General features: G+C 49.2%; 2 protein-coding genes across 2 annotated transcripts in view; one reads left to right on the top strand and one right to left on the bottom strand.

Annotated features, from left to right (window-relative positions):
* The window catches only part of LOC119432387 (uncharacterized), a 38,299-nt gene extending 37,874 nt beyond the window's left edge, over window positions 1–425 (top strand). The window contains exon 5 of the mRNA XM_037699554.2: window positions 314–425. The gene's annotated coding sequence lies outside the window, so the exon portion shown is untranslated. The remainder of the gene's footprint in view (window positions 1–313) is intronic.
* Window positions 1–15,353, bottom strand: part of LOC119433586 (uncharacterized) — a 62,719-nt gene that overhangs the window by 39,512 nt on the left and 7,854 nt on the right. The window lies entirely within an intron of this gene.

Here is a 15,353-nt window from a genome sequence, read left to right as displayed (position 1 = left end):
AATAATAATAATATGCGTTTTTTTTTTATTGGCGCGAGGCCTAAGATGCCATGGCCAAAGAGCCCCATGGCGTATTATGAATGGAGTGGACAGCATAAAGATTTCGTTAGGCGATGGTCCTCAAGGGCTGAGAGGCACGTGTTGTAAAACATCTTGCACTACAGCGCACTGCATATAACCTGGCCAGATGATTTACATCAGCTAAAAACTTTCAGACTGTTTTAAAATCAAAGCGACTCATGGTTCAGAAATAATGCTCGTGAAGAGGGACATGCGCGATAAAAGTGCGTTTAACGTTGGCCTTCTATTTCAGGACACTGGACAAGAACATGGAGGACTGTAAGAATGTCGCCACACCTATCACACGTCGGAGGATAACTGCCAGTAAGGAGAGTCTTCCATAGGTACATCCTATCCTTAGTCTGCAAAGAAGCACTTTCTTGAGTCTTTTCTCTGATATCCACATCCCTATTCGTGGTTTGATCATATGTAGCTTATTTGACACTTACTGCCTTTGCCAATATTTCCGCAACTCATGGCGCAAGAAAGGATTTAGGTCTTTGGGAGGGCTGGCTATGTTTTTGTCGGTATATTCGGAAATTGCTGACGTGGCACATTCGTCTGGAGCTACATTGCATTTTATGCCTCTATATCTAGGCACACATCATACCTGTCGGTAGTGCTTAGAGGGCAAGAGTGGCTCGAACCAAAAAGAATAAAGAAGACCGCGTTTCGTTCTGCGCTCTCATAGCTCTGGGTGTTGCTGTCTCGTTTTTGTTCGTTTTAGTAGAGTATTGTTGTATAATAAGTGCATTTTTGCTAATAAGACCAGACAGATGCCATTTTCGTCGCCAGGGGCTTTTCTCCGGTCCGCCTCTATTCCCTGGCAGGATTTACCTGTGGATTTGTTTCTGCACAATGGCGTCACATCAGTTCCCGTGGCTATCATCCTAACCAATGATGGCATCATACGGATTAAGAACCCGAAAGCAATTCAGGCGGAACTGCGATCGGCGACAGCCCATTTCCTGAATATCACAGAGGTTCGCTAGTTCGGCAGAGGAGGTATTCTATGTTTGCTTCCAATCCGGTAAGCCCATTCATTCCACCTCACTTCGCGTGTGTGAAAGGGCTTGTGCGTGGCGTTGATGTGAACATGACACCAACAGAAATATTAGAGATGTTTTCACCAGCAGGTGTGGACGTGTGGTAGACCAGAACAAAATTACTACTGAATCGGTCATTCTAACATTTGCTGGGACAGATAGACCAACAGAAATTAGCCCCTAGGGCCTCGTCCTATCCAATGGGTAAAGTGTTGGCGTTACGGACACACTATGAAAGGATGTACGTCTGCTCCCAGGTGCCGAGTTTGTGGTGACGAACACAATTCAAGCGATTGCATCAGCAAGGAAGAAAAGTGCAGCCTCTGCAATGAAGGCCACTCTGCTGGTTATTTGAATTGCTCGGCAAGGGCATGAGCAATACAAATCCTAGAAATCGTTGAACGAAGACGTTGTTCCCGTCAAGAAGCCATAGCTGAAATGCAGGCTAGATCACAGGGATACGCAGCTGTCACAGCCCGTCATACAATGGCCACGGATGCGTCTCAACTTCTATTGCTGATGCTGTCGAAAGGGCAATGGAGAAGGCCATGAAGCGCCTAGCTGGAAACCTTTGCGAGTCCTTGTCACAAATCCTAGCTAACCAGATGGCACAAACTACTGAGTGTCCACGACCATCAAATGAAGATGTAGCTTCTAAACTCACGTCCGAAGATGATCAAAACCATCTGTTGATGTAAACAAGAATCACAGTGAAGGCACCAATTAGGATGCACAAAGCTCACATGAAATGGACATAGATCCCCTTTGTCGAAAACAGCCACTACACTTATACACTCAAAGACCAAAAAAATACCTGAAAGACAACCTTACAAAGAACCATTTCTTAGAATACAGCATTTTAAGTGAGACAGGTACTGAGTCAATCCTTTCGCAACCATAGGATTCCTCAAAATTCTTCATTGCCGATCAATTCCATAATAGATTTATTGTATTTGGCATCGAAATCCTCCCCGGATATTATTGCACTGCAAGAAACATGGCTTTCAACACATCAATATTTTCATATAAATAACTTCCGATTGGACCGTCCATCGAAAGGCGGAGGCTTAGCATTCTTCATTAGTAATAGAGTTAGTCTCAAGGTGAATATTTAATATAAACATATGTCTCCTGAAAGCAAAATTGTTCATCCTGGGCAGCCTTGGACTGTGTCACCAACACTGTCCAATAATATTTGAAATTGCTTGCCTGTTAATACCATAGTGCTCTCAGATCCGAGTATTCGTAAAAATGATTCAAAAGCACATTTGGCTCACCATTCTGAAGACCGCGAAGAAACTAAACCTATGAAAATTTGTGCTGTAATCAAACGATCATACAAAGAAGCTGAATTTATTGTTGAGTCTGCCAAGAGATCCTCTCATAGACCTTGGTGGAATCCGGACTGTACACGAGACTACAGACGAAGAAAGGCAGCTTGGAAGCAACTACTTTATAACGAGTCCCCCCAAAATTGGGCTGTTCACGCCGCTGTATTTAAAGGCTCAGTCGCTCAATCTAAAGAATATTATGATAGGAAACACAATGATTTCCTTTCAAATCCTAAAAACAAAAAGCGCTGTTTAGATATATACGAAATCGCAAAATTCTGCCATCACCAATTAATATTGACTATGTACCTCTATCGTCTGATGAAATGGCAACCTCACTAGAACAGATTGCTAAAGACCTTGAGCGTAGATTCATGTCGTCCTATGTCATATAACTTGCAAAAACCAGTCATAGCGTCAGACTTTAATGTAGTTACTGTGCCTTGTGATCTGCTAAGCATTATAAACTATTCTCTAAACAACGCCTAAAAAACAAGGCTTAGGTTACACTATAGAAAATATCAGACCTATCTCTCTTACTTCTAATATGGTCAAACTCATAGAGAGGGTTCTACATTAGAGAATTACTGTCTGGATGTCAGATAATTTATTATTAAATACAAATCAAGTAGGTTTCAGAGGTGACTGCTCTATTTGGTGTGCCCATGCTTATTTAGAGAGCCGCATACAACTTGCTAGAAAAAAGAAGACAATATGCCGCTTTAGTGACATCAGACATAGCTAAAGCATATGACTCCAAAATATATTATTGCGTGGTTGGCACAATTTTTGAGATCAAGAGAATTCTATTGTTTTAGGGATGGCTGCTCTTCGTCTAAATTCAAACAGACTCGCGGTGTCCCTAAGGAGCAGTCCTATCTCCAATATTATTTAACATATTATGAGCTCCATGCCAGCCAGTCACGACGTGCACGTTTATGCTGATGCACACCCTGGCATTACTTTTTCACCGGCGCGGCGATAAAGTAGTGCCAGGGTATGCGCATGCGCGGTCTCCCTAGCAAGCTCGCCTCGCTCCCCAGTGCATCTAAATAGGTGTTGCCTTGCTCCAAGAGAATAGCGTTGGGTGCCTTTTAGCGCTGTCACAGGTATGGATGCGGTCTCTAAAACACTGTGTGCGCGCGATGAGCGCTCGTGCGTTAATGGGCATCGGCGCCTTTTAAAGCAAGACGCTTAACTGGTTCATTATTCGCGGGATGGTGACCATCGTCGACAACACTTGCGGTAGCAAAAATCAGAAAGCGGCATACTACACCTCTACCGTTCAATAAAGCATGTAAAAGTGAATTTAGCACCAAGTAACTAAAAATAATTACGAGTACTTGAAGAGTTCGAAAGACTAAATAAATGTAATTAGAGTAATTAACAAGGCGAATACACAGACATCATACGACACCTTTATTAAAGCATACTAAAGTGAATTACTAAGTAACTAGGAATAATTCGGGTTATTGTAATTAAGGGTTGCGAACAGTAATAGAGACTATATACTTAACATCAATTCGAGACTCCGTGATAAGACTGGTCACGCCAAATTAACACTAATTAAGAGTCCCAAGGAGCAGTACAAAGTAATAAGTATCAATTAAAGACTCTGTAACAGCAAGTAAGAAAACAATTAAAACGAAATACGACAAATTAATAGTTATTTTATTAATTAACCAACATAAACAAACATTTGCAAATGAAATGATGTCAATGCATTAAAGCTTTCGCCGCCAAAGTCGTCTTAGCAATCGATATGCGACCCCCAATCAACGTTTTTTTTTTTTTTTTTTTTTTTTTCATACGCACTTAACTCACACAGCTGAATACCCCCTTGATTAGCAGCGCGTCACCACACTGAACAAGAAATTGAATGATGTGTGCGCCAACCAACGCAGACACGCGATCAAATGTTTGCGTACTAAAAGTGCAACGAAGCGGCCAGATTTTGTAAATGAATAGCACACTATGCGATGTTCATTGTGACTGAGAAGCATTGAAGATAACTTTAATATAGTGCCGTAGGCATAAAATTAATTCCTCTGCATGAAATTGGCGTGTTGGAATACACCGTCTGATGTCATTTTGAAAACTTTTATTACAGCATGCAGTCATCCTTGTTAAAGCAGCTGTCGTGTTACAGTCAAACTTCTGCTCTTATTCATAACTAGTAAATGCGGCTCGGAATATAATTGCACAAGCGCGCAAGGCAACGCCTATCTAGATGCACTAGGGACCGAGGCTTGCTTGCTAGGGATGCCGCGCACGCGCAGACCAAGGCTGAATGTTTCCGCGGGTGTGCTCCGCCGACGAGCGGCCACCGGTCTGGCGTTCCGAGCTATTTTGTGGGCACCGGTACACACAATTAACATAATAGCCACTGACGCTTCCGTGAACGACGATAAGGCGGGCGTAGGCATTTTCTCCCTTGGCTGGTCATTCTCCTTGAGAATGCCAGATTTTACTCCCGTATTTGAAGCTGAGCTCTTAGCAATGATTCTAGCTATGCGAAAACTCCCTTTAAATGAACCCTGTGCGGTTATTATAACGGATTCCCTTTCTGTCTGTACTGCGCTTACAGCTTCAACCAATTCACCAGCTCTAAAGATGTTTCTATCACTAGTTATTATTATGGGTACCAGGACACTGCGGATTACATTTCAATGAAATAGCCGATTCATTGGACCGATAATATCGGTCCTTCCAGTGGTGGCACAAATAACAGCGATCAGATAACGGAAATTTTCAATTCGTAGAGATATCCTTGAAACAATAACATCATGGGCTGAATTTCAGCACCTAGAGTTTTCGTGGAAAATACATTGGTGTCCATCAAGACAATCGAAAGTAATAATCGCAAAATTACGCTGCCGCGTCCGACCGCTACACCTATATTTACACAGGGCTGGTCTGGCGATATCGCCATTCTGTCTAGAAATAGAAAACGTAGAACGCGATTTTTTAATAGCTTGTCGGTATAAAATGCAAAGAAAAAGACTTCTTGAAATTCCGCTTGCTAAATTAGGGGTACATTTAACATCAAAAACAGTACTCACTTGCGGTGCCTCGGTATTTGGCTTTAGCCACAGGGACGTATTTGATGCTGTTTGTGGTTTCATTCAGTCAACAAAACGAATAAAATTTTAAATCCCGACTTTTACAATTCTCTGAGAGACATTTCAGTTTTTAATGCATGGCATTAATATTATAAATTGTGCAGTTTAGGAAAATTAATCTGCCAGTTCTGATTATTGAATTGCACAGTAACTGTAGTTTCAGAAACCATATCTAGAAGTTCAGGTGCCAAATTCTTGGCCAATCCCCCGGAGTGGGTACGAGCCATCTGTTGAGGATATCATCATCATCATCTTCCCTGCTCGAGAGCCAGCCCCGACGGACGCGTTTTCCAGGAGCCAACTGTTCTACGGTTCAGTAAAGCCACAAGCCTACTTCTGAAGGCTTGTGACAAAATGGTGGAGGAGCTGGGTACGCGCCCTCACGGATGTTGCAGACCCCTCCTGTCCCCGGAAGTCGTCGACACATGAACCGGTATGATCAGCGCTTCCGTTCAAACCGCCCCAACCGGTACAGGAAAGCACAGTGACTGCATATCTGCTTGAAGAGTTGCAAAAGGCCGCCGTAATACCGCACCCTACGGTAAGCTCCATAGCAAGTATTATCAAGGACTAACTGCACCAGGCACTCCGTGACACCTTGCCTCCTGATAACGCTGCGGCAGTACCTCCTGAATACCATCGTGCGATCTACGTGGAAACCTTAAAGCGTCCTGCTCCCACTCCGCCGCTGTTCGTTCGTGTTCTTCTTATACAGTGTCACTTCAGTTGGCGCAGCCGATATCGCACGCCGCCGCCCTTTGCTCATGCCGCTCTAGTTGCCCATCGCTCGGAGCAATCGGTTCATTACGTCGACGACAGACGCACGCCCACTCGGAAGTCGGACGTTTGGCACAGACCCGATCACCGGCCTCTGTGCTTCCACTGCAGTGAAGCTGACCACTTGTACCGCCAGTGCCCATACCGGCGCCTTGGGCTTCGCGGCTTGCAAATACTGTTGTACTTCGCGTTTCCTGCAAATACTGCTACCGCAAATTATAGAATGCGTTTTTAAGCTTTGTCAAAAACCTGTATGTGTTTCCTTTCTAGCTTCTTGATACAAGTCGGCCGGATGACGTTTTGCCCTGTCTTGAACGCTACACTCCACCTTGCGGATTGTCATATTTTCGTCTATGGTGTGTCTGTCCGCGGTGCAAGTTGGACAACCAACAGTGGACGATAGTACAATCTTGCGATAAGAAACATCGTGACTGTCCAGGCCTATCGGGCATGGAGCGGTGCATTCGATTACAGAACTTGTAATGCCGTGTATACTCGACTAAGGGCCGGATTGCAAACTAGCCAGTCCAGTATTCGAAGAACAATGTTGAAATAAATAATTCGAAGGCTGAAGAGAGCGTCGCAGCTTGTTTGCATGATGTCGGACCCTGAGCACGTGTCATATTTCGGGCATCGCTGTGAAAAGATTTGACGTCAGAGTCATATCTCACACCATGTAGGGCCCCGATATCGACTATCAATGAGTGTGCTACTTAGCCGAATCTGAGTAGTGGTGACAGGAACTGTATTGAGGACTATAAACAGCCACCAGCAGCGGTAGCTCTTTTTGGAGAAAGAAATCGTGCATCAACAAACCGCCAGAAAAATGAAACCGTAATGGCCTACCCCCATTTACTGAGCACACCTCTTTAAGATTGCGAAAAAAAATAGTGTGGCTCTTACACGAATACATATTGTCACGAGCGGCGATCCTGTGGTCGGTGCTTGGACGATGACGACGACGACGGGTGGTTTTTCTGGTGTGCACGCGCTCCCCTGAACGATTGCTGCAGCGTTGTGCGCCTTACCCTGTAAATATATCCATTCTATATATATTCTCCCCGTAACATCTTTGGTGGAGGTGCGGGGTACGCTCGCTACAACACCGGGAACTGGATCTTCGCAGCGGACGGCGCGTTGCTGCCACCACAATGACCGACCAAGCGACCCAGTGTGACCAAGACCCGTCACCGGTCATTCTCTTGCACCCTCGTGATCCCGGGACATTCAACGGCACCAGCGGCGTGGACGTCGATGCATGGCTGGCAATGTATGAGCGCGTCAGCCGCACTAACAAGTGGGACCCGACCATAATGCTGGCGAATCTCATCTTCTATTTGCGGGGCACTGCGCTACTCTGGTTCGAGACGCATGAGGCAGATCTGACGAGTTGGGACGTCTGTAAGCAGAAATTACGCGATCTATTTGGGAGACCTATCGCACGACAACTAGCGGCCAAGCAGGAGCTCGCAGTTCGTGCTCAGACGTCTACGGAGCCGTACATCTCGTATATTCAGGACGTGTTGTCTCTGTGCAACAAGGTCGACAAGGACATGCCTGAAGTGGACAAAGTGGGCCACGTACTGAAAGGCATAGCCGACGACGCATTCAATCTGCTACTGTGTAAGAACTGCTCAACGGTGGAGTCGGTCATCGCTGAATGTCGTCGTTTTGAGCTGGCCAAAAGTCAACGTATCACTCACCGCTTCGACCGACTTCCTAATACGGCTGCCACGTCCTCCTGCGAAGGTTTAGCCACGCTTCGGCAAGCGCAAGCTCCAGAAAACGTCACCAGGATCGTCCGTCGAGAACTCGAGGCCATGGCACCCGTTACACCTCATGACGGTATGCAAAGCAACAACCTGGCTCCGATTTCGCTAATTCAGGCCGTGGTTCGCCAAGAGGTCGCGAATATGGGCATTTTACCCACCTTTGATAACGGTCATACTGCTACCAACCCGGTCGCCCCTGTCATCGCTGCTGCAAGACCGAACACGACCTTCAGGCCACGTTATCGAAATCCAGCCGATTGGCGCACACCTGATGACCGGCCCATCTGCTTCACGTGCTCTCGGATTGGACACATCGACCGCCATTGCCGCAGCCGCTGGCCCACGTCCTATCGCCCAAACACTTACAATCGCCCGGACCATGCACCATATGCCCCGTCGTTCCGTCCTGAGGCCTCAAGTGCTGAACGTCCTCCTAGGGAAAACCGGATCAGCCGCTCACCATCGCCCCAGCGCCGTCAGTCCCGCTCGCCCCAACCTCGCCGCTCTCGGTCTCCCTTTGGCCGCCTCTCGGAAAACTAGCCAGTGCAGCCCCCGGAGGTGACGCTGCATTTACGACCCGGCCTGAAAATCCTCTGATTGTCCCTTATACCCGATGCAACCTTCTTGAAGTTCTGGTTGATGGTGTGGCAGTTACCGCTCTTGTTGATACCGGCGCACAAATTTCTGTAATGAGCTCGAGCCTCCGGCGCCGCCTCCAGAAAGTCCTGACGCCCGCGACTTCACCTACCGTCCGAGTAGCCGACGGGAGTACACCTGCCGTACTTGGAATGTGCACTGCACGCATCACTATTTCTGGTCGCCACACATCTGTTCTTTTTGCTGTTCTAGAACAGTGCCCCCATGACCTCATCTTGTGAATCGACTTTCTGTCCACTCACGCTGCCCTTATCGACTGCTCCGCGGGCCTTCTCCGGCTAGAACTTCCTTCGTGCCCCGACAACGTTGATGCCGGCCCACCCCGGCTACGCTCCGTCGAGTTTCTTCGACTGCCTCCGCAAGCCGCAATATACGTCCAGCTGTCAGCCTTTCCGCCCCTACCCGACGGCGACTACGTTGCCTGCCCTATTCCTGAGGTCGCCATGACACGCAACGTCGCGCTACCCTATACGGTGGTGACAGTTAGAAACAACGGCACCGCCTTTCCCATCCTCAATTTTGGCTACTCGACGCAAGTTCTTCCTCGCGGCATATCACTCGCTCATCTGACCCCATTGGCCGGCCACACGGTTTCTGCCTTGACCACAGAACCTCCACCGGATTTTTCACCGCCGTCATCGCAGTCAGGTTCGTCCTGCGACCACTTCGCCCGCATGATATCAGGAGACCTCGCTCTGGCACAGTCCGCTGCCCTTCGCCGCGTGCTGGTTTCCTACCAGGATATCTTTGACTTTGGCGACCGTCCTTTGGGCCAGACTTCCGTCGTCACCCACCGCATTCATACCGGCGATGCGAGTCCTATTCACCGACGGCCTTACCGTGTGTCAGCTCCGGAGCGTGCTGTCATCCAACAGGAAGTGGAGAAAATGCTGGGCAAAGGCATAATTGAACCCTCATGCAGTCCTTGGGCCTCTCCCGTCGTACTCGTGAAAAAGAAGGACAATAGCTGGAGATTCTGTGTAGACTACCGCCACCTTAACCAGATTACCAAGAAGGATGTGTATCCTCTCCCGCGTATTGATGACGCGCTGGACTACTTGCACGGCGCCAGATATTTCTCTTCCATCGACCTGCGCTCAGGATACTGGCAAATCGCTGTGGACGACCAAGACCGCGAGAAGACCGCCTTCGTGACTCCTGATGGCCTCTATCAATTTAAAGTGATGCCTTTTGGCCTATGTAACGCCCCTGCTACTTTCGAGCGCATGATGGACTCTCTTCTTCGAGGCATCAAGTGGTCCATATGCCTTTGCTACCTGGACGATGTTATCGTTTTTTCGACTACGTTTGAGAGCCATCTCACTCGCCTGTCCACCGTCCTTGATGTTTTTCGCCGCGCTCGTCTTCAGCTTAACTCGTCGAAATGTCGCTTTGGGCACCGTCAAATCTGCGTTCTCGGCCACCTTGTTGACGCTGCAGGCGTGCAGCCAGACCCTGACAAAGTCCGCGCGGTTAGTCAGTTCCCTACTCCACGGTCGGCCAAGGATGTCCGCAGGTTTCTTGGCCTGTGTTCATACTTCCGTCGTTTTGTCCAGAACTTCGCGGAAGTGGCCCGCCCTCTAACTGGCCTACTCAAGAAGGACGTCGTTTTCACTTGGGGTCGTGACCAAGCGGACGCCTTTTCATCGCTCGTTGCCATCCTAACGAACTCACCTGTTCTAGCACATTTCGACCCGTCAGCCAGCACGGACGTTCGTACCGACGCCACTGGCCACGGTATAGGCGCCGTCCTTGCACAACAGCAGCACGGCCTCCACCGCGTGGTCGCCTATGCAAGCCGCCTTCTGTCGCCATCGGAGCAAAATTACTCTATCACAGAACGCGAGTGCTTAGCACTCGTCTGGGCCATCGCAAAATTCCGTCCGTACCTGTATGGCAGGCACTTTTCAGTTATTACAGACCACCATGCGCTTTGCTGGCTCTCCTCGCTCAAGGATCCCACTGGTCGCCTTGGCCGTTGGGCACTCCGCTTGCAAGAGTACTCATTTTCTGTTTTCTACAAATCTGGACGGCTTCACCAAGACGCTGACTGCTTGTCACGATACCCGGTCGATCCCCCTGATACACTGGAAGATGAATCTGACACCTTTGTTCTGGCCATTACAGACTTCGCCCACATAGCTGACGAACAGCGCCGCGACTCATCTTTGCGGCCTATTATAGACGGTCTCAACTCGCCACACCCTGACCCTTCCCTACGGATGTTTGCGCTCCACAATGACACCTTACACCGCTACAACGCCCGGCCTGACGGCGCTGAGCTCTTGCTTGTTGTCCCCGCGCATCTTCGCTCTACTGTTTTGCGCCAGCTTCACGATGCACCGACGGCCGGACACCTAGGCGTGTCACGCACGTATGATCGCATCCGTAGGCGCTTCTTTTGGCCTGGTCTCTACCGTTCTGTGCGACAGTACGTTGCGGCTTGTGACCACTGCCAGCGACGCAAGACTCCTGCCCTACTGCCTGCTGGCAGCCTTCAGCCCCTCGACATCCCTGATGAACCATTTTTCCGGGTGGGACTCGATCTTCTAGGGCCTTTTCCCATGTCAACCACTGGCAATCGATGGGTTGCAGTCGCTACTGACTACGCAACGCGGTACGCTGTTACACGAGCACTTCCCACCAGCTGTGCTACTGATGTAGCCGATTTCCTTCTTCACGACGTCATCCTGCGCCACGGTGCTCCTCGTCAGTTAATCACGGACCGCGGCCGCTGCTTCCTGTCTAAAGTGGTCGACGACATTCTTCGTTCTTGCAAGACCAATCACAAGTTCACCACTGCGTACCATCCACAGACAAACGGCCTTACTGAACGCCTCAACCGTACTCTCACAGATATGCTTGCTATGTACGTGTCTGAGGACCACCGAGACTGGGACATTAACTTGCCTTTTGTGACCTTCGCCTACAACTCTTCTCGTCACGACACAGCTGGCTATTCACCTTTTTATCTACTGTTTGGCTACGACCCACCATTACCTATGGACACCATACTTCATGCTCACGCAGACACATCCTCTGCCTATGCTCGTGATGCTCTTGCCCGTGCTGACATCGCCCGTCAGGTTGCCCGCGATCGCTTGTCGGCTTCACAGGTCAAACAAAAATGTCTCTATGACCGCCGACACCGGGAGGTGAACTTCCCTCCAGGATCGCTCGTCTTGCTGTGGTTCCCGTCACGTCGCGTTGGCCTATGCGAAAAACTTCTCTCCCGTTATGCTGGCCCTTACCGCGTCGTACGCAAAGTCACTAATGTGACCTATGAAATCGCTCCGCTAAATCCTACGTCGGCCTCTGCAACAATCGCAAGTGACATAGTCCATGTCTCGCGTCTAAAACCGTACCACTCTCAGCCCGGGCCCTAATTGCACCGGGACGGTGCTTCTGCCGCCGGCGGGTAATGTCACGAGCGGCGATCCTGTGGTCGGTGCTTGGACGATGACGACGACGACGGGTGGTTTTTCTGGTGTGCACGCGCTCCCCTGAACGATTGCTGCAGCGTTGTGCGCCTTACCCTGTAAATATATCCATTCTATACATATTCTCCCCGTAACAATATGGTAAATGCTCAAAGGAAGTTGTTTCCAACAACCAGCACACGCATAGCCGAAGCCTACAACCCGTAACGCGGAGCCGTATTTTGATGGGGGCGAAATACAAACACGCTCCTGTACTTAAATTTAGGTGTACGCTACATAAGCTCAGGCGGTCCAACTTAATCCGGAGTGCGACCTGCCTGATTATGAGATCGTGGTTTTGGCACGTAATACCCCAGAATTTGGCAATTACATTTTGCAATTAACCGTGGCCCTGAGTCCCCAGCGGCTACGGAGCACCTGACCAGTGCGGTGGTCAGGCCTGCGACGCGGCAGAAGGTTCTGTTATTCTCTGGAAACTGAACCCGGCAACGTTTAACAGACGAACCCTCTCCAGTTAGGTTAGATTAGCACAGCATCTAATCCTGCTGCCTGATAATTCTTAAAGAATTATCAGGCATTGTCTGGGATATTGTTGGCCTTAGTGAAGAACTGGTTGGGATTATGCAGTGCAGACTAACGGCCACGCCCTCAGCTACACAGGCCTTCCAGATAAGAGAGAATGCGGGGTAGGATTTCTAATTCATAAGGACATGACGGTCAACATAGATGAATCCTACAACATTAATGAAAAGGTAGGAGTCGTCGTAATACAGCTAAATAGGATATATAGATTAGAAGTAGTACATGCCTACGCTCGAACAAATGGAAAATTTTTAAGAATAGGTTGAATTAGCAATGAAAAAGGTACAAACACAGTATACTGTAGTCATGGGCGACATCAAATCAATAGTTGGGGGAAAGCAGGCTGGGCAACAAGCAATAGGCAACTACGGCATTGTTCCGAGTAGCAGTAGAGGAGAGCTGTTGGCAGAATTCGCGGAAACGAATAGACTCCGTTACGATTTGCATGTAACACCCCGTGCAAAAAGGATGATCGAAAGACCATGCCTAATCAAAACAGAGCATGGATCCCTAATTCGCTATGGGGGCCTCGAGTGGTTGCCGGTCTGGCGGGCGCCCCGCAGTGATTACGGGCCCCTTTGTGTGTGTGCGTGACAGGAGGGAGGGCCGCCTTCGGCGAACTGTGCGACTCAAGGGGACACTCCTTTCCCCGAAACAAACGGGAGCCACGTGTTGCCGCCACGTCGCCTACAGGAGAGAGGCCGGGAGAGGCCGCCAATCCCCGACCGGACTCAGTACATGTCACGTGACGTTGACGTGAGCAAAATCCCGCCTACGATTTTAGCGGGCCTATTTAGGCGGCTCCGCAATGTATTTCTCATCATTATTCTCTTCTTTTTGTCCTTCACCAACCATATAATAAACAGTGCAAGTTTCATGCTAGAAATCGTCTCGCCCCTGCCTAGTCGCCATGGTCTACCGGACGTCTGCAGCCTGCCGACAACGCCACGCTACCCAGTAGTAACGCCGGTCGAGGTTCGAGTAACCCGCGTCGCAACACTCCGAATAATGAATATCTTCTACGGGAAAAGGACCTGGAAAAGCCCTAATGGAGAAACAAGAGAGAGAGAGATAAGAACTTTATTGATTTCCGGCAGATTGCTTGGCTGGGCTCCCACCTAGGAGCTAGCGGAGAGACTCTGTGACTCTGTTTCCCGGCAGCTTCCTCGGCCTGCTGGATCGCCCAGAGTTGCTCGTCCAGGGCTGAACTGAGCAGCGCAGTGCTGGACATACCCATAGAATGTGATCTAGTGTGGCTCCGGTGTTGCAATACTGGCATAGATTGGTTGTACATAATTCGAGGTATATATGGTTTATGATGACGGGGTTCGTGTATGTTCGTGTTTGTAGATGCCGCCATTGAACGGACAGGGAGCTATTGAGCTTGGGGTGAGGCGGTGAATACTCCCGCCTTTGCATTCGATAATGTTGAGTAATGTCACAGGATTTAGTGAGCTGATCGTCCCGAATCGGGTGGCTGCTGCTTCGAACGCTGCTCGGAACGTGAGACCTCGAGCCACATTGTGCGCCACCTCGTTTGGACTGAACTTCGGTTGATCTAGAGGTGTGTAGGCTGGGATCCAGAGGATTTGTACGCATTTGTCTGCCTCATAAGTTTTGCCTGTATTAAGGATCCGCAATGCCTCAGGGGAGATTCTGTGTATTGGTGGCCGCTTCTGGTGCAGCACGTCAAGAACGTGCTGGGCCAGGAGGCATGAGCCTACCAGGAGGCGCGGACTTGGGCTTTAGTTCCTTCGGGGCTAATAAATGTTATTTCTCTCTCTCTATTGGCGTAGTTTCGCACGGCCGACTGCGAGTCGCTGATGATATGTGAGGCATTGGTGTGAGCTATGGCGAGCGCGATGGCCACTTCATCTTCTTTCTGGGGTTTTACGTGCCAGAACCAGTTCTGATTATGTGGCACGCCGTAGTGGAGGGCTCCGGATTAATTTTGATCACCTGGGATTCTTTAACGTGCACTAAAACGCAAGCACATGGGCGTTTTTGTATTTCGCCTCCATCGAAATGCCGCCGCAGCGGCCGGGATTCGATTCCGCGATCTCATGTTCAGCAGCGCAACGCCTTAGCTGACTGAGCCACCCCGGTGGGTGATGGCCACTTCCTCCGCCGTTTCTACGTGCCTTGTGGCGATTGATGAACTTGTTTTGCATTGGTGTGTGTGGACTACGACCACAGCTACGAAGCGGTGATGGTCCCGATAGCGTGCTGCATCGACAAAGCCCGCTTCCTCGTTGTGACCAAAAATCTTAGTCATGATTTTGGCTCTACTGACGCGTATGCCCTCGTTGTGTTCGGGGTGCATGTTCTTGAGTATCGGTGGAACTGTGAGTTTAGTTAGCAAATCGCGTGGTATGTCATGTTTGTCGCCGTATTGGGTGTGGTAAGAGATGCCGAGATTATCGAGTATCTGGCGGCCTGACTTAGTCTTGGCCAATCACTCGTATTGTCGATATCTGTTGCGCCTCGATAAGCTCTTCGAGGGTATTGTGTAATCCCAGTTTAAGAAGATGGTCTGTGCTGGCGTGTTACGGCAATCCTAGTGCTT

This window comes from Dermacentor silvarum, chromosome 11, assembly GCF_013339745.2.
Source record: "Dermacentor silvarum isolate Dsil-2018 chromosome 11, BIME_Dsil_1.4, whole genome shotgun sequence".
Taxonomy (NCBI): domain Eukaryota; kingdom Metazoa; phylum Arthropoda; class Arachnida; order Ixodida; family Ixodidae; genus Dermacentor; species Dermacentor silvarum.
Note: the sequence above shows the minus strand (reverse complement) of the source record. Positions and strands in the feature narration are given on the sequence as shown.